The sequence below is a fragment of the Cervus canadensis genome, chromosome 7 (assembly GCF_019320065.1).
Source record: "Cervus canadensis isolate Bull #8, Minnesota chromosome 7, ASM1932006v1, whole genome shotgun sequence".
NCBI lineage: Eukaryota > Metazoa > Chordata > Mammalia > Artiodactyla > Cervidae > Cervus > Cervus canadensis.
In genome coordinates this window covers 67,643,719-67,667,529 of record NC_057392.1, presented here as the reverse complement: position 1 = coordinate 67,667,529, position 23,811 = coordinate 67,643,719, and the positions used below count along the sequence as shown (strand labels likewise).

Genomic DNA, 23,811 nt, shown 5'->3' with positions numbered 1-23,811 from the left:
CTTTGCAAGGAATTCTCAATTTTCAAAAATTTTCTCAGATTTAAACCCTCCTAGATATTGCTTAAAGTGTGATTAACGTGATAAAGTGGAAATGCAAATTTCTATTTATTGGCAAAGGTCTTTTCTAACAGTTTACCTGCGTTCTAACAAATGTTATTAATAGAATTAATAGAATTGGCATATGTAAGTATAATGCAACTAAACTTACTTAAAATGGTTACCTTGGGCTTTAATTTTTTAAAAAGCACGTATTTAACTTTTTAATTCAATAAATCAAGTGGAAGGGTCTTTGGCCTGGGGACACTAGTGACACTCTACAAAGTTGACTGGTTTAGCTGGCTAATAGATAGCTTCTTTTAACCTCATTAATTTATATATGTGTCTTCTGTGAAAAAGTCATGCCTTGTTGAAAATTATTCCTAAATAAGAACTTTTTTTCTTTAATTAACATATACACACATTTAGTACTTTTTTCATGGGAAAGAAGATGGAAAATCAATTCCATATTATGGCCAGAGAAACAGTCAGCTGGAGAAAGGAGATGGGAGAGAGGAAGAAGGAGAGACTGACTTACTCTCTGTCTTCTAATTTTATCTTGTAGACTGAGGGAAGTAGAATAATCAGTGTATTAGATGTTTTGTTTCCTAATAATTGGGCAACTTTGGTTAAAGGAATTTATATTTCTGAGCTACCTTCCTAATCTATAAACCTGGGATGATAATAAATACTATTATGTATTGGCATAAAGAATATTTGAGGATTAGTTGTGGTTTGTGTCAAGTTCCTAACACCTTACTCCTACTTGGTATTTAATAAATGGGCACTGTTATTGTTGATGCAACTGTATTATCCTTTGAAAATAAGGCCCTGAACACAATAGAAGTTTCTGTGGCCCAACAAATCAGAAAATATTAAAGAGAAGAGAAATATTCTCTTATGAGAAAGATACATAGCTTATAGTACACTGGAGATTTTTAAGGATTGATGGTAAATGAACAGTTGGAAAAATACTTGTTTTCATCCGAGTCAGCCTAACATAAATTAAAGAGTTGGCAGCAATTGCTGTGCACACCCATTGCTTAAAGGTGCAATCCTTTGATGAGGTCTTAAGAAAATGATACATGTTTGTAAGTTTTTGAGTGTTAGAAGAAATTCCCTTAAAATAACGAAAATACCATTTGAAGATGATGATTTCCCTGTGATGATTTCTTTCCTCAGGCCCTTTTGCTTCTCTGAAACTGGCCTCTGTGCCTTGTGATGCTATGGCTGATTCTGAAGTAGTATGACATATTACATATTAAATTAAAATATGAAAGTCTTGCTCAAGTAGAAGAAATAAGATGCAAAGTTTTAATTAGAAGCTATTTTTAAAGACTTTAAGAAAATTCTTTCTTTTATTTTTTTAAATTTTTTCAGTTGCTCTGGGTCTTTGTTGCTGCACACGGGCTTTTTCTAGTTGCAGCAACTGGGGGCTGCTCTTCGTTGTGGTGGATAGGTTTGTCACTGTGGTGGCTTCTCTTGTTGTGGAGCGCAGGTTCTAGGTGCACAGGCTTCAGTAGTTGCAGCTCAAGGGCCCTGGAGCACAGGGGCTCAGTAGTTGTGGCCCACAGGCTCGGTAGTTGTGGCTCTTGGGCTCTAGAATACAGGCTCAGAAATTGTGGTGCACGAGCTTAGTCAATCTGAGACTTATGCAATCTTCCCAGACAAGGGATGGAATCTGTGTCCCCTGCATTGGCAGATTCTTATCTACTGCGCCACTGGGGAAGTCCAAGTAAAAGCTATTAATTAAGAATTAATCTTTTGGAAATTCGCTTCTAGCTGCTGGGCTAGGTTGTATTTCTCACGGTGTGTTCACAGAGGAGTGTATTTCTAAAGATATGCTATATTCTGCCTATAGCTTATGTGCTTTTATATTTTAAAATAGATTTGTGATAAGCAATTACATAATTCTGACATAATCTCTACAGTCTGTGTTAAGCCCTTTTGAATATGTCAGTAAGCAAATATTGAAATATTAATATGGCAATTTCATGTTCATATTTTAATGTATTGTGTTTTTTAGAAGAATGTTGCTATTTTGGGATTATGCAAATAAAAGATGAAAATGTTTGAGTTCTGAACTATTAGAAATAGAGAGAAAAACTCATATTTAATGCACATAATGTGAGCTTTCTAGGGATAAGGAGTATTTTTTAACAAATTGGATTTATTTAGTGCATATATTGCAAACATTCCACAAATGCTTGTGATGACATTTCATTTGTCACCTTCATGGATCTAAGGTACTAACTTTATTATAAGTAGTTTCCACAACATTTGTGATGTTTTTGATGGAATGGTAGAGCTATTTTGCAGTAAATTTCCACTATGAAATTCATTATATATAAATGGCAAAGCATGTCTATAAATGTTAGCATACATATTATATCTTCTTCAGAGCTTCTTAAAATTTGTTCCCTTAGGAATCACTTGGGGAAGTTTGTTAAAAATGGCGATTTGGAAAGTTTGTTTAAAATGCAGATTCTCATCCTGAAGGGTGCAGAATCTGACTTTTCACAAAATCCAGAGTTGACTCATGGAGGTAGTTTTAGCACTGATTGAGAAGCACTGCTGTCCGATATTTGAAAAAAAAGTCATTTACTAGCTTAAAATATGTAATTTTTTTTCTAAGGAGCACACTGTTTAGTTTTACCTATTTACTTATGTTCTCTCTAAGTACTCTTCCAGTTTCACACCTCTTAGTAGGAGATATCTTTTCTACTTTTTCTCATTTAACCACCAGTTTGTATGTATGTCTTAGGAGGAAGTTTTGGGCTTGACAAAACTATAACCTAATTCATCAGACTTCAGCCTTTGAGATTAGTCCCACAAAACAATTAAAAACACGTTTTTCTGCTTGAAGTGTTTAACTCAGTTTTAATTAGAAACCTTCCCCTTTTATTTATTTTGTACCCCTTCACCTCCATTGACAATGAGACAGTGTTCAGTGGGGCACAATGAATATGCCTGCATTTGCATACTCATATTGGAAAATTCTGAGTAAATATATAATTAAGTTTCAAGGATTGTTCTGTAGCCAAGATTACATTTATAAACCAATTTGGAATTTCTCCTATGAGATATCTGTGAATCTAAGAAGTTAACAAGTGGAGATTTACTGTTTCAAACTGAATGTAAATTGATGTATAAATTCATGAGTTTTGGTTATTGTTTAGTAGCAGTCAACCAGTTTTCCAGAGAATGATTCTTTGTAGAGGTGATTCCTCGGATGTGGTATGATGAGTAGAAGATATATCAACATACATATTGCTGGGAAACTTTCAGAAATGTTCTGATTGAAACTGTGGTGATATTGGTTGATTAGCACAGAGCCTCAGGCATAAGTAATCAGTGTAATACCTCAAAGAAGATGCTGGTTTCTGAAGCAGCATATCAGGAATGACTTGTGCTTCCCTTTTTTTTTTCCAATTGTATTTTTGCTTCCCTGAAACAGGTGTGGTTGGATCTGTTTGAATAAAAGAACAGTGTAGAAGTTGTATTGCCTCATGGATTATTTACCCTTTATCCTTAAACATCTCCCTCTCTTGCCCTTTGTCTTCAGAATATTTTCTCTAATCAACCGCAATCAGACCTCTCCTTTCACTACCACATTGAAACTACTCCCACTGAATCACCAGTGACTTTTAACTGCTAAACCCAAAGGAAGATTTCCAAGTCTCAGAGAGTGCTATACCAAGTCATATAGGAAACTGCGGTGAAGGAAAAAGGCGTGCCTTTAGATCTCCTTATTAAAATATTCTCCTATGTTCTGAAATAAGTGGAAAAAGTTACTAATAGCTCTATCAAAAAAACCCAAGAAGGCCAATATATAAGCTCCATCCTGCCCCATCTATTGGCAGACCACTGTCAGCCCACATACTTACAGGGGGACAGGGTGGGAAGCAAAGTCTTCCAAGGTCTAGGAACTGCAGACTGTGGGCATGTACAGTAACAAAGGTAATAGTGCAAACAACCACCCGTCTTTATTCAAAATAGTGATATGCTAAAAAAAAGTTGTGATATTTTGTTCACCATGGATTATTTTGCATTCACTTTTACTTTTAAAGTGATTTATTTAAATATAATTTATCTTCATTACAGAATTTTTGATCTCCCTTAACTTTTTTTGCCCATAGTGAGTGCTTCACTCACCTTATTTCTTATCCCAGCCTTGCCCATAGTATTGGGCCTCTTTGTGAACCTGATAGTATTATTCTGTCTCTGAAATCTGTCCTGAGTTTCTGTGACATTGTTGTCTTGTGAGTCCTTTCCTTCATCATCAAATATTACTTCTCAGTATCTTTTTGGGGTCTTCTTTTCTTCTTGCCCTTCAGTTTTTGGTGCTTTGAGTGGCTGATTCTCGTTGTTCTAACTGTGCCTTTGATTATGTTCTTTCTGGCTACACTCACTCGTTTCCACTGCCATTGCTTTTTCCCCACACACATTTTTTTACAGCTAAACAGTTACAATAGGCTGCTAATTAAGTTCCTCTAATCTCCACACTTGCCCCTTTCTGGTCCACAATATAGGTAGAATAATTTTTTTTTCTAAAGTGAATATATAATTCATGTATTTATTAAATGACTATTTAGTATTTTTTTTCTGTATTTTAGAAATTGTTTTAGATTCTAGGGATAAATCAGTAAATGAAAGAAAGTCCATATCCTCGTGAAAATTATGTCTTAATTTTATTTGAATATTGTGTGGTCTTATTCTAAATGTTGTATTCAATTTTAACCTACATGTATGCCTGTAGAGTGGATTTGGGTGCAAAGGTTTATTTCCTCCTTTTCTCATATTTTGATTATACAAATTTTTGACTATAGTTACTTTTCAGTTATATATGAATTGCTAGAATCCTGGATTCTGCTTTCTAAAAGAAATAAATTTTTATTTAGAATGTGCAAATCATCACACACTGACTTGTTAATACTTAGGATTTCCTTTAGTCCCAGAAATAAAGGATGATATAATAATTACTGTTTTCCTTTACTCATTATTTCTGTGTTTTATATGTATTGTTAATTATATTCTAAGTCTTGGAGCATATGTGCTGCCATAGTCTTTAAACAAATTGTAATTGAGTCTGGTGACCTGTTTTGTTTGGCTCACACTATATGTGTGTTTTCTTTAATTTTATTCAGTTGCTTTTAAATAAATAGACTTGTTTTCACTTTATTCAGTTTTTAAAAAATGAATACACTTTATTTTCACAGCAGTTTTAGACTCACAGCAAAAGTAAACATTTAAAGCAGAGAGTTCCCATGTATCCTTTCCCCACAGGGACAATGCACAGCCTTTCTGAACATCAGCATTCCACCCCAGTGTGTTACAACTGATAACCAACATTGACACATCATTATCAACAGTTTGCATTAGGGTTAACACGTTTGTGTCGTTCTACTGATTTAACAAAGGTATCATGTCATGTGTCCACAATTATATATCTTACAAAATAAGCTTCCCGGCTCAAAAATCCTCTGAGCTCCACCTGTTCATCCTTACTTCCCACTAAACCCTTGATGATCACTGATCTTTATACTGTTTCTATGGTTTTGCATTTTGCGGAATGTCTTATAGGTGTAATCATACAGTATGTAGCTTTCAGATTATCTTCTTTCACTTGATGATATGCATAGTTTATTATATATTGTTGTGGCTTTATACTTCATTTCTTTTCAGGGCTGAATGAAATTCCATTGTCTGGATATACCATTATTTATTCATCTATTTATCTACTGAAGGACATCTTAATTGCTTCCAAGTTTTGACAGTTATGAATGAAACTGCTATGAATATCTGTGTGCACGTCTTTGTGTGGACATGGTTTTGACTCATTCGAGTAAATACCAAAGAGCACAATTGTTGGGTCATATGGTAAGAGTGTGTTTAGTTTTGTAAGAAACTGCCAAACTTCTTCCAAAGTGGCTGTACCATTTTGCATCCCACCTGGAAATTAATGGAAGGTCCCATTGCTCCATATCTTCATTAGTACTGTTGGTGTTTGGATTTAGCCATTCTAATAGATACGTAGTGGTATCTCATTGTTTTAATTTGCAGTTCCCTAATGATGCATAATATTGTACATCTTTTCCTATGCTTATTTCCCCTGTATTTATATCTTCTATGGAAAGTATCTGCTCAGATCTTTTGCCCATTTTTTAATTGGGCCGTTCATTTTCTCATTATTGAATTTTAAGGATTTTTTGTACATTTTGATTAAAAGATCTTTTGTGGCTGTCTTTTCTTTCTCTTGACAGTGATATTCGCAGGGTGGAAGAGTTTTAATTTAATGAAGTCCAACCTATTATATGTTTTCTAATGGGTCATGCTGTTAGTGTTGTATCTAAAAAGTCACTGCCAAACCTAGGTGATCTAGATTTTCTCCTATGTTCTAGGAGTTTCATAGTTTTGCATTTTACATTCAGGTCTATGAACTACTTTGAGTTTTTTGAAAATTCTAATTTCTGTATCTACATTTTTGGGCATCTAATTGTCCCAACACCATTTGCAAAAGGGCTATCATTTCTTAATTGATTGCCTCTGCACTTTTATCAGAGATCAGTTGACTATATTTGTGTGAATCTATTTCCGGGCTCTTTATTTTGTTCCGTTGATCTATTCGTCTATTCTTTCACCAATAACACAGTCTAGAATTGATGCTTTTGAACTGTGATGTTGGAGAAGACTCTTGAGAGTCCCTTGGACTGCAAGGAGATCCAACCAGTCCATCCTAAAGGAGATCAGTCCTGGGTGTTCATTGGAAGGCCTGATGTTGAAGCTGAAACTCCAATACTTTGGCCACCTGATGCAAAGAGCTGACTCATTTGAAAAGACCCTGATGCTGGGAGCGATTGGGGGCAGGAGAAGAAGGGGACGACAGAAGTTGAGATGGTTGGATGGCATCACCGACTCAATGGACATGGGTTTGGGTGGACTCCAGGAGTTGGTGATGGACAGGGAGGCCTGGTGTGCTGCGGTTCATGGGGTCGCAAAGAGTTGGACACAAATGAGCAACCAAACTGAGCTGAACTGAATTTACTATAGTTTTATTATAAGTCTTGAATTCAGGTAGCATCTGTCCTCAGACTTTGTTCTTCTTTAATATTATGTTGACTTTTCTCTACCTTTTATCTTTTAATATGAACTTTAGAATCAATTTGTCAATATCCATACAAAAATTTGCTGGAGTTTTGATTAGGATTGCACCAAATCTATAGATCAAGTTGGGGAGAACTGATATTTTGATAATATTAAATCTCCTATCCATAAACGTGGAATATCTATTTAGTTTTTTTTAAATTTTGTTCATCAGAGTATTATAGTTGTCATAATATAGATCTTGTACATATTTTGCTAAATTTATCCATGTCTTTAATTTGGGGTATATAATATAAATGGTATTGTGTTAATTCCAAATTTTGCATGTTTATCATTGGTATTCATATATTTAGGAAAGCAATTGACTTTTCTATATTTACCTTGTACATAAGCTTTCTGTAATTGCTTATTATTTCCAGGAGTTTTGGTTGACCTTTTTCAGATTTTCTACATAACCAGTCATATCGTCTGTGAACAGTTTCACTTATTTTTTCCTATTCTGCATACTTGTTTTACCTTTTATTTTCCTTACCTTTCTCATTGCATTATCTAGTACCTCTAGTATGATGTTGAAAAGGAAAATGAGAGGGGCCACCCTTGTCTTGTTCTTGATCATAGCTGGAAAGCATTGAGTTTCTCATCATTAAATATGATGTTAGTTGTGGGACTTTTTAGATATTCTTTGTCAAATTGAGGAGGTTCTCAAGAATCCACCTGCAATGTGTGAGACCTGGGTTCAATCTCTGGGTTAGGAAGATCCCCTGGAGAAGGGAAAGGATACCCATTCCAGTATTCTGACCTGGAGAATTCTATGGATTGTATAGTCCATGGGGTCACAAAGAGTTGGACTTGACTGAGTGCCTTTCACTTTCATGTACTTTTAATTTGTTGAGAGGTTTATCATGCATGGATTTTGAATTTTGTCCAATACTTTTTCTTCATCTTTTGATATGATCATGTAATTTTACTTCCTAGACTGGTGATGTGATGGAGTGCATAACTTTTTTTTTCTTTTTATCTTTTGTTTTTCATTTATTTTTATTAGTTGGAGGCTAATTACTTTACAATATTGTAGTGGTTTCTGCCACATACACATATACATAACTGGATTTTAAATGTTGAACCAGCCTTGTATATCTAAAATAAATTCTACCTGGTCATGTTGTATGATTATTTTACTACACAATGTGTTTTTAAATATATGCTTGTAAAAAATGTTTAAAAATGGAGATATTCCCCACATTTATTTTGGGCATATTTGAAGAAGACCTGATATTCCTGGACTTATCATCTAACATGGCAACAGTCCTTGTAACTATTTAATGTTTTATGTCCAGATACTTCATTAATTTATATTATCTACCTCAAATGGTCTTAAACATCCTCCTCTCTTGGAGATGGTTGGGAATGCTCCAACTTACTTGATCTCTATGTTGCCTGAACCTTTGCATATTGTTGAAACTCTTCATTCCTTTCCACCTGAGACCCTATTTTCTTCTGATGTTATTCCCACTATTTTTTTTTTTACATGCCTCCCTCATGGATCTTTTATCTCTTTTAAAAAGTTTACTCTTTTCTCTTTGGCCCTTTTCTCTCTGTATATTCAAGAGTAGGTGATCATCCATACTCTGTTTTTCAGGTCCTAGAATCCCTGATATCTCCTTCTTCTCAGACTACTTGCTTCCATTATTATTTATGTATTTGTTGGTCTCAAGGAGCCATAGGAAACAACAAAGAATAAGAATAATGACTCATCACAGGCCTTTAAAGGGAGTGGTGTCACCAATTTGAAATGGCAGTGATAGTTTGAAGGAAGGGATGAAAAAGAATATACATCATAGAAATATATTGACAGTCTAGAAATGTATTTAGTTTATTTTTGCTAGTCTAGTCATAGTCTTAATTGACAGGGAAACAGATGAAATCTCAAAGACTCCTATTTAATACTGTAAGATTGTCCTAAAATCATAATGTAATGGTAGAGACCAGCTTTGCCAAGAAAGAGAAAATAATCTTTAGATCTTTCATTATTATAGGATGATGATGAGATTTCTATATCTATTAATATCTGTTTCTATCTCTGTCTAGCTATAATAGCAGGCTATTATAACACCTATACTGTGGAATATTATTTGGCAGTAAAAAGGAATAGAGTATTGATATATGCTATGATGAACCTTAAAACTATTAAGTTAAGTAAAAGACACCAGAAAGCAAAGGTCATGTGTTGTATGGTTAAAGTATCACAATCCATAGAGACGAAACGCCAGTCAATGGTTGCCTAGAATTGGTAGTGGGGATTGACTACAAATGGGCACAAGGAAAATTTCCAAGATAAACAGAAGTGTTCTAAAACTGGGCTATGATGATGATTACATTCTTGTGTAAATTATTAAAAATCACTAAGTTATCTACATTAGATGTATTATATAAATTATATCCCAGTAAAGCTTCTTAAATAACAAGACCTATTTTTTTTCTATGCATTTATGACACAGTGAGGCTAAGTAAGGTGCACTAGTACACACAGCTAATAAATATCAGGACTAGAATTTGAACCCAAATAATCTCTCTCCAGGGCACTTGACAGCATTTTTCGTAAATTAACAGATTTTTAATCCTTGATATAACCTTGTGAGATGATATAACTATATAAATTTATCACTTTACAAATGAAGAAATAAACCTAGGAGTTAAGTAAGTTGCCCAAGGTTACAGAGCTCATGGTTTAGCTGGAATGAAATCCAGACAGATTGACTTATGGTTCGATGGCATCACTGACTTGATGGACATGAGTTTGAGCAAGCTCCGGGAGTTGGTGATGGACAGGGAATCCTGGTGTTCTTCAGTCCATGGGGTTGCAAAGAGATGGACATGACTGAGTAACTGAACTGAACTGACTTATAACTTGCATCTATAATCCTTTTGAGTTAATTGAGCAGGCAGCAATATCTCTGAAGTCACAAATTTGAATTTATATGATGAATAGCTGTTGGGAATGGTGGTATTGTAAGTATGAAATCCAGAAAGACAAAGTAGCTTAGTGTTTTACTGATAACTTTTTGGGCTACCTGACTTGGATCAAGAACTTGACATACAGCACAAAGCCTAGAAGCCTAAGGCTAAATAACCATCCAATTACTGACAAGTGATCTGGAAGGAAGAGTCAGGTTTCTTTTACCTTGGGGGAAATTAACCACTTACTTCCTTAGTCAATCTTATGAAGGAACTGACTCATTTTTAATAAGCCTTTATCTCCGGGACATTAAACCCTAGAAGAAACAATATCCAGAAGGGAGGTGTTCACTTATTCATTTAGTATTTATTGATTACCAACTCTGGTGTTATGTATTGTACTGGGGCATTGCTGGTAATTAAATATGGTTTTAACTATACTAATTTTATAAATGAATATACTATCTTTTAATAGAACTTTTCCTTGAATTTAGTATTTTTAGTGAAATATTCAACAGTAATTTTTGTTTCTTAATTATTTCTTTTATCTCATCTTCCTCTTATTTTGAAAAAATAAAAATTGTACAAATTAATATGGTATAATAGTAAGAATAACCTTCAGAGCATTTTCATGTTTTCACAACTTTTTAATGTGTGTGAAATCATGACAGACATGCAAAAGATCTAACTTAAGAGTAAAAGAAAAAAAATTGTTCATTTAGTACACCTTACAATCATTCCCTATGAATAATTCCCTATAGTATTTTGGCAAAATGGGCCCTTATCTAATTTTAAATAACTCAGTTGAAGAAATTTCAACTGAAGGTTGATTCTAGAGGCTAATGGACTTGCTGTGAAAGGTTTCTAATATTTAGCCTAATTTTCCACTCCTTAAAATTTTGGAGCACTATTCCTAATTGCTTTCTGTCACCCACTCCCCCTCTGTTGCTTCCTGTTTGATGCTGGTTATGACTAGTTGTCCTTTTAGGTAGGTATTAGGTCTCCCCACTGTGAATTATTTCTGAATGAAGCATAGTTTTAATCTTTACATGAGCTGATAGTTCCTATATAGAGATAACTATATATTCTTCCTGTTTGAATTGAACTGTGTTATATGTAAGAGTGGGCTTTCCTAGTAGCTCAGTGGTAAGGAATAACCTTCAATGCAGGGTTTGCAGGAGACCCATATTTGGTCCCTGGGTTTGGAAGATCCCCTGAAGGAGCGCATAGCATTCCACTCCAGTATTCTTGCCTAAAGAATCCAATGGACAGAGGAGCCTGGTGGGCCTATAGGGTTGCAAAGAGTTGGATAGGATGAAGTCACTGAGCATGCATTCATATATAAGGGTCCCAAATCAATCCTTGATTTAAATGTGTGAATTTTAAGTCTTAAATCAGAATTCTAACAGATCATCTGAACCATCATCAATCATTTACTGAGTTCATAGGTGTGAAATCCAGGCCCATATTTCCCAATTTTCTATTACACAGAGGATAGGAATGCTTTCCCTATTTTCCATAGATAGATGTCAAAATAGAAGCATGCTTTAAGGGACATTGAATAAAATGTTTACATAGATTTTAGGCATATACAATCTGTGTGCCATTTATCAAAAAAGAAATAATGGCTATACTGTTGTATGGAAGCATAATGATTTTTTATGAGTAGGAAATAATTTGAACTTTCTAGAGGCTATCAGTCAATAGTTTATTTTTATTGATTGACATGTTTCTTTTAACTTCATATAGAGACTCTTCAATAGGTTAAATAATTTTACTGTTGTTTCCTGAAATAGCTGCTGAGATTTTAGCATTAAATATAAAATATTGCGACAAGGGTCTTTGCCAAAAAAAAAAAAAAACCCAAAACTTTATTACACTTATCAATGTGTTGCCATTATTTTTATAGATTGGAACCCTGTCATATCATAGCCATAGCTGCTAGTGCTAATCTGTATTTTGGAGAGAAATAATGAAGAAGGGGGATTTAGTGTAAAGTTAAACAAATATTAGTTCATGAAAATTATATATATTATATAATGCAATTAATATATATTTTTCCAGAGCAAACGCTAGCTAGTTACTATCTTCTACAAGGCTTGATAGTGACTATTCCTTATTGCTACCCACACACTATCATAGGAAATGCTATCTGGCCACATTTGAGACTTAGCACTGGGGATATGCATGTTGGAACAAATCCTTGATTAACAGAATTTCCAGCTGAGCTGTAGTGCACTTCTCCTGTATCCCTGCTGAGAATCATTGAGCAGAGGTTTGTCTTGACAGGCAGTCCTATAAAAACTGGAGCTTATCTGCTATATTGCTTTGATATTTCTATCTATTTTTGAATAGATTTCACACTTTGGCACTTGGTATATTGTCTTTCCTTTGGATATACAGCTGGTGGCTGTGTTAGCATTTACTGAAAAAGTGCTGTAGCAATTCCCACATCAAAGTAATCCTGTTCCTTAGTGCTTTTTCAGAGTAAATCCAAAGTGTTACATTTTAGGGCAGATGAAGCATAACTGATATCTTTTCACCACTTAAAATCTCTGTATCCAGGGGTAGCAGTTGAAGAAATTGGATCTGCCATAGCCAGGCCACATCATTCTGGCGAGGTGTTAATAAATGCTCCTTTCCCCATGGACTGTAGCCCACCAGACTCCTCTGTCCTAGGATTCTGGAGTGGGTTGCCATTCCCTTCTCGAGGAGATCTTCCTGACTCAGGGATTGAGTCTGGGTCTCCTGCATCTCAGGAAGATTCTTTACCAGCTGAACCACCAGGGAAGCCTTATCTAATTTAGTAGTTCTCAGATTTTAGTGTATATTTGAATTGCTTGAGGAGTTGGAAAAATCACAGATTGCTGGCCCCCATGTCAGAATTTCTGACCTGTTGTCTAGGATGGGGTGTGAGAATTTGCATTTCTAAGTTTCCGGATAATGTCAGTGCCCGCAGTTCAGGGACCAATATTTAAGAACTGGTTTATAAAGCGTTATCTTACCACAATGGTTAAGGCTGTGAATGGCTCAGATCTCATCTTGGGTCCATGCTAAAAAACCACTGAGCTAATACACTGATTGGCATACTTATGATGGACCAGATAATAAATATTTTAGGCTTGAGGGCCAGGCAATCCCTGTCGCAACTACTCAGTGCTGCTATTATAGCAGGAAAGCAGCCATAGACAATACATAGATGAATGGATGTGGCTGTGTTCCAGTGAAATTTTATTTATGAAAACAGATAGCAGGCTGAATTTAGCTCCTGGCCTATAGTTTGCTGATCCCTGATCTGTTTCATCCACAAGGGACTTGTGTCTTTCCCAGCTCATGAATCATCTGTATCCTCTGTACTAGTCAGCAACTACGTGCCCAACTTTGAGCCAGGAGCTGTGGGGGGATATCTAAGACGTATAAATCTGTTTTTCCTACTCTCCTTCAAAAGATTAGAGTTCAGTGCGGCATCCATCTGAAAAAAAAATTAGAAATTAAATGCCTAGGCTAGAATATATTTCATGATATATGTAAATCTTGGAGAACTATGCAAAAAGAGAAACTATGCAAAAGAGAGCAAAATGAATGTCTTAGGAAGTAAGGTCAGCACAAGAAAAGACATGGAAGGAATACTCAGCGTGTTCTTCCAGCTGTGAGGAGATCTGTGATGTGGAAAGTATTAGAAATGCTCAGAGTCACAGATGCCATTTAATTAACACTTGTTGTATGTACTCTAAATATTGCTACAGTGATAGGTCCTGGGGGCACAGCTAACCAAGGCATAGTCCTTGATGTCAAGAATCTCAGATGTGGATCAAGACATTAAAAAATTCAATATTCATATATAATATCTGAAGATTATATGCTTGTTTCATGGTGGATTTTCAACTGATGTTAAACTGAAAATAAAATTTAGGTAATTGACAACAGGGGATTTTTGTTAGTTCTTGATCAGTAGAATCAAGAATAAACTGTTTTATGAAAAGCCATCCTTCATAATCTCCTAGTAATATGACAGCCTGAAAAAAGATGGTTGTTAATGATATATTAATCCCAGAGAAAGTTTTCTAAATTAGAAAAGAGTGTGAGTTGTGTTGCTCTTTTGTTTGTTTTTATATACTGTGATTAAGAAAACCTCAAATTAGAGTATTAATATGTTTTCATCAAGCCATAAAAACTAAAGAAAATTTCCAAAGAGTTGTACCATTTTGTCTTTCTGATACAGTGTATATCATTTAAAAGACTCTGTGTAGAGGAAAAATTCTCCATTAATAAGTGGGGATTTTTATTTCTGAGATTTTATTCCCCAAATATTGGACATAGGGTCTGGATGGAGTCTGTTATCAAATAAAATGTCTGGTGGGAGCCGATGGTCAGTGTTTGTGTGAGTATTTGAGTGAGAATCTCCAGGCTTCCTTCTTGTTCCAGTATTCTGACTTTAAATAATATTTGAAAGGTCCACAAGGAACTAATTCAGGCAAGTTTCTCTAAGAACATGAGAAAATCACATCTTGAATAATGCATTTCAATAGATGAAATGAGAGTTCATTTCATTTAGTAAACATAATATTGAATTTGGGGTTAGGAAAAGCAAGGGGGATTGATTGAAGGCATTATGTTAGACAAAATGACATGACTTTCCAGCTATCTAGCCCATCCTATACAGTTTAATTTTTAATCAAATGCGGGGATGTAGATGCCAGTTTGCCATCTTAACTAGTTAGATGCTGAGAGGGTTAGAAGGAAAAGTCCCATGTGACTTGGAATTACTGTGATTTGTAGCTTGACTTAAGTCTTTTTATAAGCATGCCTATACCATTTTTATTATGACTCCTTCATTTTCAATGTTGAGGGATAGTAGAAGCTTACGCTGGTACTAAGACAATGATTATTTATTGTACAACCATGCCCATAAATAGAATCTTGAGGTCCTTTTAAAAAAAAGTTGAGAATTCAGCAGTGGCCTTCAGTCCTCCCCGCTGGACAACCCTTTTGTTCACCACAAATGAGATATTCTAGAATGTCCTGACCTATATGCATGCGTGTGTGTATGTGTCTGTATAGACGATGTATGTCACTAATCTTGAGCCAAGAACTTTATTCGATAATAGGTGTTTAGAAATCTTACCATTTTTGTATTAAAAAAGTTTTGTTACTCTTATCAAGAAGCTTTGAAATTTATGAGCAAAGAAAAGAGAGTTGGATGAGGCTTCCAAATTGGATGAATCTATGGGATCTACCCTAACTAATTTTTCCCTGAAAGTGAAGAAATTTAAGGTAAAAATGCAGAATTATTATTTTATTCTATATTTTGGGAGTTTAGTGCTTTATGACACATTGCTTCCTATTACAAAAAGCTTAAGGCAGATGTGAAATTTTCAAATGAGGGAGAAATAATTAGGAGAGCAAAGAGAAAATGAACTAACCCAATGATGGGGCAAGATCTTTTTTTCCCTAGTCAGAAGTTTATGCAATGCTGCAAGTTGATCTTGGTTGAAGAAAATGATAGCTTATTTTGGAGGGATAATTTTAAAAGGGTGATGAAAATACAGGGTAGCTCTCAGATATCTCAAAGCTAAGATGAAAATATAAAATTAAAGAGGGGAAGTTAAAAATAAGTGGTTCTATGATTATGGAATTATTACTTAATATCACAGTCTATAAATATAAAATGTAGAATAGCCAATCAGCATTTGAAGATATAAAATAATAGGGAAAGAGTGCCAATATCCTAAACTACTGCAAAATATCAATCAATTATTGAGCACCTAGTACATGTGAGGAAATGAACTCAGCATGTTGCATGTTATTATATACAGTGTCTCCAATTCTCACAGTCATCAACTGTTTTTATCCCAAATTTAAATTAATATTTAAGGAATAACATCAATTACCATGTCACAGAGGTGTTCAACAGAAGAACCAGGTTTTCAGTCCTAGATGTGATCTTTCTACTATGTATTTCTTCCTTTGGTTAATCCCTTCTTTCAATAGACATAAGTCACCATGTCCAGTTATATGTCTTCTGCTTTATATTTTATTGTGTTTAGTAGTGCATGGTGCAAGATAAGTGTCCTACTTAGGCTAGCTAAATTAAGGTACAAATATAAACACTTGAAAATGAGAGAAAGAGAGAAAAGTATTTGTATGTTTGTGTATATACTTGAAATAAAATACCATGCTTAAAAAAAAATGTCTATTTGTGCATTATTGACTTCTAAAAAGTATGAAGAATTTCAGGCTACTTACCCTAAAAAGAACTGATAATATAGTTCTGAAAAGCATTAACTAAAGAATAAAATTCAAAAGCCAACTGATAGAGTATCTAATACAACTCCCAATTTAAATTGATCATCTATGTTTTTCTAATTTATGAACAGGAAATGAGTTTTGACTGTTAAGCACCTGGATGAAGAGCCCTCTGTTCAGCTTGTCAGAGCTCTGTGACCTACAAAGACCCTCTGGTTGCACTAGGATCATTTGACTGAAGTAAGATCTAATTGTTTTAATCAGAATATGACTTTTACTCTTGAATCAACTTTTAATAAGATGACTTGGCATTAATCTATAATGTGCCAATAGCTGCTAATTTTGAAAAAAAGAGAAGAATGTGAGCATCATTATGTGACAAAATCTTATGTATTCCAATTTCTATTCATCTTTTATTTCATGGAATTGAGCCCATTTTGGGAAAAGCATTATCTAAATAATTTCTGTGTGACAATCAAAACTGGTACAATTTCCTTGCCTTTGAGGTATCAATTGATTTTTATACAATTGTAATTTTATTGTAAGTAATCAAATTATTCTCTTTTTAAACTTAAGTTGCTTCATTATTTATTTTAAAATCATGACAACAGTGCAGTTTGTATCATGATATGGCATGTTTTTTGCTTTTCTTGTTTATTCCAAGTTTCTACAGGTCTGATGACCTTGTGGGACATCAGTTTATATATGGCCACACATAGACTGTGGACTTCCATTTAGGCATTAGAGTGTAAAGACACATTTTTAAGACTGTTCATAGTTCTTCCTGGAGAACTCCTATTTTGAGCAGATGATGCTAGTGTATGATTGAAATGCTTTTTTTTTCTGTAAAACAATAGCTGCAATCAATGTTCCACTGCTGGTTCAGGCTTATTATGTAAAAAACTTTATATGACATGGATATTGCAAAGGTTCAAAAAACAGCACAGAACCAGCAGCTAGGAAATCTGAGGTGATCCAGCATGACCTTCAAGATAGATAAGGAATTGGCATGAACCATTTTAACCTTCTGACTATTCTCTAGGTTCTGAAATGAAGGAGTTAGATTAAACAAGGAAAGGTGGCAAATTCTTGAGCCTTGAAAATGAGACATGTAATATACTAATATGAATTGTATGGAGTGGCTGGGTGTGAGACAGTAGGGAATGGTGTCTGTAGGGGCAGAGAAGCTGTGTCTCTTCTAAAGCTATTCAGGTTCAAGTATTTTAAAGCTGGACAAACAGGTAAATCATGTGGGGTGAGGAAGGGTGAAGCAGAAAGAGGATTGAACTTGACTACTGGATTTAATAAATTCTAAGGTCATTTCCAACTCAATATATGTTTGTAAAATTTTGTTGCTATGCAAAACACAATATTGCCTAGCCTGTATTGAGCTCTGTGTCTATTCCTTTTTAAGTAATTAAAAATAAATAAGTGAAATAAAATTGAATAGTTTTTGGTTTGAATTTCCCTTTGAATTATACATTAGTATTGGTGGGAAAGGTGATTTTTGACCATAATAATTAATCAGTTTAATATTTTATTGTGAGGGTTTTATTTTTCCTTCTTTATTGTCCTGGAATGAGAACTTTGAATCCAGTACTATAATCCAAGCATAAAACATATTTTGTAAATTACCAGTTTAGTAGCTTCTCTCTTTATGAGTATTTTCACTGAAAAAATCATGTGAACAACTAAAGGAGAGAAATACCACCTGTTTGGGACTAGTTGGGTGATTTTTTAACAAGTATTTTAAAGCCCTAGTGTCTTTTGATTCATGTTTTAACTAATATTTTAAAACATATTTTATATGGAAAAATAATCATGGTAGTTTAAATAAGTATACTTTCTAATGTAAATTTCTTGTTTCATCAGTTTTGCTTTACATTTTTTTTTCATTTTTACAACCATGTTATATATTTCTCTGATCACATTTTATTGCTTTTAAACCCATATTTTGGTTGATATAAGTACATTTTATCAGATGCTAATGGTAATTACACTACAAACCTAGTAGAAGAAGGGAAGTGGGCCAAGTCAATATATTCTGGGAGTCTTATCTAGTCTCTGTGGCACAATTCAAACCAGAATATATGTCTACAAGAAAACTGTACTCGTGACTGTGGGGAGCTGTGTGTGTTATCCCAGTGTCAAAGGGAAAATTAGAAGGAACTGGGGTTTTAATGCCTTTAGTTGGGCCCTCTCAACAGCTTCTTCCTTCTTAGTTACTTGCATAGTTTTCAATTTAATGATCACGTGCATTTGTAAAAGTATGCAAGTTACTTCGGGTATGATCATTTTGAGAATGGCTGTATTGCATGAGACATGCTAGATCTTTGAGATAATTTTTTCACTTGTTAGTAGAAACTGCTCCTGTGTTAAGATATATAATTTTGAAATAATATTTTAAAAGGCTTTTGATGCCCTTTGATTGTTGTTATTGTTCATTACTAAGTCGTGTCCGACTCTGCGACCCCATGAACTGCAGTGTGCTAGGCTTTCATGTCCTTCTCCATCTCCCGGAATGTACTAAAACCCATGTCCATTGAGTCAGTGATGCCGTCCAACCATTTCATCCTCTGGTGTCCCCTTCTCCTCCTGCCTTCAATCTTTCTCAGCATCAGGGTCTTTTCTAATGAGTTGGCTCTTTGCCTCAGGTGGCTAAAGCATTGGAGCTTCAGCTTTAGCATCAGTCCTTCTGATGAATACTCAGGGTTGATTTCCTCTAGGGCTGACTGGTTTGTGTACCTGATGCACAGTGAGGCCAAACAAGCTGAAACGTCCGAGTTTGGGGCAGAGAGAGGTTTATTGCAGGGCCATACAAGGAGAACTGGTGGCTTGTGCTCAAAGAACTCCAAACTCCCAGAAGGGTTTCAGCAAAGCATTTTTAAAAGTCCAGTTGGGATGGTAGAGAGTAGGGGGAGCATGTCACAGAGTATGTGATCATTTCTTGCACAGTTCTCTTATTGGTTGATGGTGATCAGTCCTTAGATGCCAGAATGTCTGTGGGCTATATACTCTTGATCATCAAGTAGTTAATTACTTTCATTTGGTATTAGCTATCTGAAAAAATTTAGGAAATATGTATGAGATGCTGTTATCTGGGTACTTCAGAGAGGCTATAGCAGAGACATGGGGGAGGGGTCTATCCCTAGAAGAACCCATAGAGTCCTACTCAGTTCCACTTACATATTAGATGCTATAGTCCAGCCATCTTGCCATGTAATGTATTTTCTGTCCATTTCTTTGATAACTGAAAGACTTGCATATTAGTGCCCAGACTGATCAGAACTGGTTAGATCTGTTCCTTAACTGGCATTACACCTGACATTAACAAAAAGCATTAACTCTTTTTTTTTTTCAAACGTACTTGATGTCCTCTGAAGGCTGTACATATTGTGGAAAATAGAATAAGCAAACAAGTGAAAATGTCAGCAGATAAAATATAAAACAACCTACATGAAGGTTTCTGATAATGTTATTTTATTGTCTTGTCTTATAGAGGCAATTTGTAAAAAAAAAAAAAAAAAAAGAAAATTACCAGTGTGAAAACGAGCATTTTTTTTTATACTCTTTCAGGAATAAATTCATGTATGTTTATTTTCAGTGCTTTAGTAACACAGAGAGTATAAGGACAAAGTAGACATTTAGACAACAAACAATCATTTCTATATTACTTTTCTAGATTTTAGAGAATTGACAGCAGATATGTCTAATTTATTGCTTAGATTATGATTCTCAACATGAAAATAAAGTAATGCAATTTCTAAATTGAAGTAGTTAATTGCCACCTTTCTTGTATATATCCCTCATCAGTGATTCTGAAACTAAGAACCCTCAGACTTGAATTCCCTACATGATGTGAAAAATGCTCTGACATGCATTTAACATGAGTTCACCTTTAGCATTTGACATTTGTTAGTCATGGCTTTCAAATGAAGTGTTTAATTAAGATCAAAGTGCCATTGTTTTTAATAACCCAGAAAGAATGGGTACAATTTAAATGTTTTTTTTTTAAAAAAAACATGACAGTGGATTTAAGAATACTGTAGTGCTGTGTGAACATTGCAGTTGTTTGAAAAATTTTATGAAATATTCTTATTATCAAAATCTAATTTAAGGCTTAATGATGCAGTAAAGTTGAGATGTTCACAAAGAAACCAGAATAATAACAATAAAAATTTAGCCATAGTTGAGTACAATCTAACCAAAATTTTCTGGTCAATTAGATTTGATTGGGTTGAACAGTGACAAAGTACAAAAGTGATTAGAAATCACGTATTAGTGACTTGCTGGATTCTGGAGTCTGTTAACGGCGTTTTATGCTGCCTGACATTTACCACCCCTTCCTGGGTCTCTTTAAACTGAAGCAGATGCAATTATCACAATTTTTATTTTTCTTGAGGTTCTCACTAACCTGTTAATAAATGTGATTTGTTGCAGAATTGATTCTCCATTTTATTTTCCTTAAGAGGCAGCCTCTCCTTAGGGTATAGACTAATAAAAAATAAAATAGGGCAGTTAAGTGATCTAACAGTAGCATTTCAATGGAAAAATAAAACATAGCATCACAAATAACCTTCTAACACTCAGGGGCTGTGCATTTCTAACTCAATGGACTGAAATAGACTCTTGCTGATATTCTAAGTTCCATGCAAGGGGTAGATAGGGAAGAGCAGTGATGGCAAAAGTCTTGAGGAACTTTTTATAGTGTGTGCATAAGTATTCCCATACCTGCAATGTAATTTCATCTAGACAATGGTTTCTTTAAATTAATCTACTCAGAATGAGATTAGCTTAGTTAGGAGAAGACTTATAGTCTATTTCCTTTAAATTACATTTTAATAGTATCATTGAAATAGTCTTTTGTTTTGAGCTATATCATGCATTTGAAATATGTAAAATGGGCAAAATCTAACTAAAATAAATATTTAAATTTCATTGTACCATTCATAGTAGAAATGGTAATTTTTATATTATTAGAATCTGTCCTTGAAGATCAAAATTACATTAACTTTTAAAATATTTTCTTTAAGAGTGTTGTATTTATCTCAGAAGATAATTTTGAAATAATTTTCTATTCTAATGAAACAAAGGAACAGTAATCATATAGGGAATCAAAGGTTGGTCATTAAGAGCTAAGTAATATTTTAAAGGGGAAGATTCCCCAACTCATTAACTTTAGCTTTATACAGATAAATCAATTCTTATTTATCTCTTGCCTCACTTCATATGTTTTTTGTAAAGCTTTTTTACATAAACGTTTTCATATGAATTTCAAAGATATCAACTTGTAACCATTTTAATCAGTTTGGCAGCAATTCCTTTAGTACTTGATACGAAAATTATCTTAACACACAGTGGCTTCATTTCCTTATATAACTGAAATACATCTGTAACATTTCCTTGCAAATTTGACATATGATCTTTTATTAACTTACATGGTATGGATTTCATACTTTGTATGAAGTCCTTTCTTGTCCTTGAAACATCTTTTTATATTTGTGTTTCCAAGAGAACTGTTTCTAAAATTGATTTTTTTTTCAAGCTGAATGTTCATCTTTTAATTAAAAAGTTTTTAATACTGCTGCAAAACTCATTCTCTTGTTTCTTTTACTCTTTCTTATATAAAGTATTTCCACCACAGATAACATGTTAGTATTTTTAAAAATACTCTTTAAAACTTTTCAGAGACAATTTCATACAAATATTTATGTCAGTCTGTTATATGACAGACACTTTATTGAATACAAGAGGAACAAAGTTAATTAAGCTATCCCACTTTCCCTCACAATGTTCACTGTTTAATGGGCATACAAATAATTACAAGATAGTGTGATATTGCAGTGTGAGCATGTAGAAAGCAACACAAAGGTGGGATTGATATCTTTTAGCTCCCAAATACTTCCAGCTCAGATCAATCTCTTTGGCTTAGATCCAAATATTAAAGTGATCAACAGTTTAGAGAGCCATCTTGTCATACCATTCCAGTCCAAAAAAACCAATATAACATAGCATAATATAATGCAACATAATGATATCCATGTCTATTATTACTTTAACATTAGCATATGAAAAATAGGCATTTATGAAATTAGTATTACTTATTATTTACCTTTCTGTTACATAATTGTTAGTAAACAAAATTTCAGTAGAAGAGTTAAAAATGACAATTAGCAGTAATTAACTGGACTAATAAAAATATATAAAAGCAATATTTTTATAATGTTTCATTCTTACCTCTGATAGAGCAGTTTATTTTTTGAACTTTTACTGGATATTTAAATTCTATAAGCTATATTACTGTTAATCTTTAAGATAAATAAATTTGAGCTTATATGAAGAATTTAAAAGCAAAGCTACTAAGTAAGTGCATATTACCTCATTTAACACAAAATAACAATGGCATGTTTCTTTCTGTCTCATGATACAGGAAGAGATTTTTACTCTTTATCTTTCCTCTAAAAGCAAAGGATACTTTGCTTTTAATAGAATAATAGCCTCCTAAGATGGTCACCTCCTAACGCCTGGAATTTGTGAATATTTTATGTTACAAGACAAAATGAGATTAAAGTAGCAGATAGAATTAAGGTTGTTAATCAACTATCTTTAAGATAGGAAGAATATCCTTGAATGGTTAGGTGGACCCAATGTAGTAATCACAGGACCTTTAAATGTGAAAGAGGGAGGCAGAAGAGTTAGTGTCAGAGTGATGTGATATATAGATTCAACCAGATGTTGGTTGCTTTGAAGATATGAGGGAGTCCCAGAAAAAGAATGGAGGTGGCCTCTGGAAGCCTGAAAATCAAGAAAACAGATTCTTCCCTACAGCATTTAGAAAGGTAAAAAAACCACGGTAATAACTTGCTTTTTGGCCCTGATGCCTTGATTTTATTTTATTTTATTTATTTATTTTTTTCATTTATTTTTATTAGTTGGAGGCTAATTATTTCACAACATTGCAGTGGGTTTTGTCATACATTGACATGAATCAGCCATGGAGTTACATGTATTCCCCATCCCGATCCCCCCTCCCACCTCCCTCTCCACCCCATCCCTCTGGGTCTTCCCAGTGCACCAGGCCCGAGCACTTGTCTCATGCATCCCACCTGGGCTGGTGATTTGTTTCACTTTAGATAATATACATGTTGTTCTCTCGAAACATCCCACCCTTGCCTTCTCCCACAGAGTCCAAAAGTCTGTTCTGTACATCTGTGTCTCTTTTTCTGTTTTGCATATAGGGTTATCATTACCATCTTTCTAAATTCCATATATATGTGTTAGTATGCTGTAATGTTCTTTATCTTTCTGGCTTACTTCACTCTGTATAATGGGCTCCAGTTTCATCCATCTCATTAGAACTGATTCAAATGAATTCTTTTTAACAGCTGAGTAATATTCCATGGTGTATATGTACCACAGCTTCCTTATCCATTCGTCTGCTGATGGGCATCTAGGTTGCTTCCATGTCCT

The 23,811-nt window shown here is 34.3% G+C and overlaps 1 protein-coding gene across 6 annotated transcripts in view; it reads left to right on the top strand.

Annotated features, from left to right (window-relative positions):
- Window positions 1-23,811, top strand: part of NAALADL2 (N-acetylated alpha-linked acidic dipeptidase like 2) — a 1,484,447-nt gene that overhangs the window by 286,674 nt on the left and 1,173,962 nt on the right. For 5 of the 6 annotated variants that reach the window (XM_043473698.1, XM_043473699.1, XM_043473702.1 and 2 more), the window contains one exon: window positions 16,473-16,581. The exons of the other annotated variant lie outside the window; for it this stretch is intronic. The gene's annotated coding sequence lies outside the window, so the exon portion shown is untranslated. The remainder of the gene's footprint in view (window positions 1-16,472; window positions 16,582-23,811) is intronic. 6 annotated transcript variants of the gene reach the window in all.